The sequence below is a fragment of the Silene latifolia genome, chromosome X (genome assembly GCF_048544455.1).
Source record: "Silene latifolia isolate original U9 population chromosome X, ASM4854445v1, whole genome shotgun sequence".
NCBI lineage: Eukaryota > Viridiplantae > Streptophyta > Magnoliopsida > Caryophyllales > Caryophyllaceae > Silene > Silene latifolia.
This window is the reverse complement of record NC_133537.1, coordinates 5124366-5126674: the sequence shown is the minus strand read 5'-3', so window position 1 is coordinate 5126674 and position 2309 is coordinate 5124366. Positions and strand designations below refer to the sequence as shown.

Below are 2309 nucleotides of genomic sequence, written 5' to 3'. Positions count from 1 at the left end.
CTAGGAAGCCGTTTGCGTGCTTCCTTTGCAGAGGACCGCACCGAATGTCCGAGTGCCCTCACCAGGGGGAGTTCAACACTCTTAAGAAGAATTTGTCCAAGATGTCGGTAGAACAGAATTCCGAGGGGATGCAACAACAAAAAAACATGGATGCACTCCCTACTTACTCACATGTAGCCGTTTGTCCGAGCGCAGGAATCGGACACCTGACCCCTTTCCTACGCTTAGCCGCTATGATATCGTCCAGTAATTGCACTGTCACCCTGATCATTATCCGGCCCACGCTTTCTCAAGCCGAAACTACCCAAATCAACTCTTTCTTATCCTCACACCCTCACATTGCCTCATCTGAGTTTCATGTACTTCCTACTGACCCGTCTGAATCCGGCATTACCGATCCTTTTTCTGCAGATGATGATCTTTGTCTCTCGTTCTGCACACCTCCTTGTTGATCAACTTGTTGCGCTCTCCCCTCAGCCGAGTGCCATCTTTTCTGACCTTATGTTTGCCTCGGGGATTAATAAGGCGCTTTCTGAACGGGGTTTTGATAATTACAATGTCATTACTACTTCAGCCAAATTCTTCTCGCTCATGGTTAGTCGTCTTAGTGTCAGTTTTACACCAGGTGAAGAGGTTATGATCCCCGGTTTGTCGGGAATTCCAGCAGATGAGATTCCTCCCCGGTTATGATCCCTTGGCTACTTGGCCTAAATTCATGGACCACGCCGTTCAACTCAATAGAACTAGCACCGGAAGGTTTTTGTACTCCTATACTTTTCATAGCACGTCTCACGTTTGCAACATTATCCCAATCCCCTGCAGTAGCGTATATGTTGGACAACGTAGATAAATTTCCAGTATCATCTGGATCAAGTTTTATCAAATGCTGCAGAACCTCTCCACCAAGTTCCACAGCATTATGCACCCGGCACGCTCCTAAAAGAGTGCCCCAAATAATAGCGTTTGGTTCCATGGGCATATTCCGCACAACTTTTAGTGCCTCTTCCAGACGCCCACCACGACCTAAAAGATCAATCAGGCAACCATAGTGTTCAATTTGAGGGACAAGACCATAATCCCTTTCCATAGCATAAAAATAGTCAACACCCTTATCAACCAACCCCATATGAGTACAAGCACATAAGACCGCAATGAACGTGAATCTATCAGGATGAAATCCTTCTCGTTCCATCCGATAGAATAGCTTGAGCGCTGTCTCTCTATGTCCATGCATCGCTAAACCTTGCATAATGACATTCCAAGACACCAAATCTCTTTTTGTCATTCTCTCAAATATAGCTAATGCTTGCTCCACATTCCCGCACTTCGCATACATATCAACTAACGAATTAGTCACTGCGACACTACATCTAAAACATGTTGCCTCCATAGAGGAAGTAACCCGTTTCCCAAGTCCAAGCAAACCAGACTCAGCACAAGCAGATAAGATACTAATCACAGTCCCATCATCAAGCTTCAATCCTGCTCTCTCCATTTCCTCATACAAAAAGATCGCCTCCTTTGTCAACCCCTTTACAGCATAACCAGAAATAATAATCGTCCACGACACTAAATTCTTCACAAGCATCTTATCAAACAACACTCTAGCCATCCTCATATCCCCTATCTTTGCATAACCCGAAACCATAGTCGACCACGACACCACATTCCTCTCAGGCATTTCATCAAACATCCGGCGCGCATCATTCACCAATCCCACCCTCACCAACCCACCAATTATCGAATTCCACGACACGACATCTCAACACTTCATAAACATAAACACCTTCCTACCATTCCCAACACCCCCACCCCCACACTTACAATAACTATCAATCAAAGCATTTGGCACAAAAAAATCCCCCCAAAACCCTAATTTTTCAACATGGGTATGCACCATTTCCACCATTTTTACACTAAATATTCCACTACAAGCCCTAAGAACAAAAGGGTATGTAAAATTATCAGGAAAGTTACCATCTTTAAGCAAATTAACATAAGTAATTACTGCATTTGAATACTGTATATTATGGGTTTGAGCTCTAATTAAAGTACGTATTATATAAATGAACATTTGGGTATTCAATTTGATTAAAAACATTAGTTGCTAACCTAATTTGATTGCAATTTGAGAAAGCTGAGATTAGTTTTGGTGCAATAAATGGGTCTTCTTGGAGATTAGACTTGTAAATTTGCGCGTAAATTTGCTTGATTTGTGATAAATCAGTGCATTTGTGAAGGTCTGAGAGTTTTTGCGCTAAGTTTCGCCTTCTTGATACAAAGGCTGGTGTTCGAAATGCTGTGCTCAT

At 43.0% G+C, this 2309-nt stretch overlaps 1 pseudogene; it reads right to left on the bottom strand.

Moving 5' to 3' along the window:
• Positions 1-634: 634 nt before the first annotated feature.
• On the bottom strand, positions 635-2309 carry LOC141623283 (pentatricopeptide repeat-containing protein At3g29230-like; annotated as a pseudogene).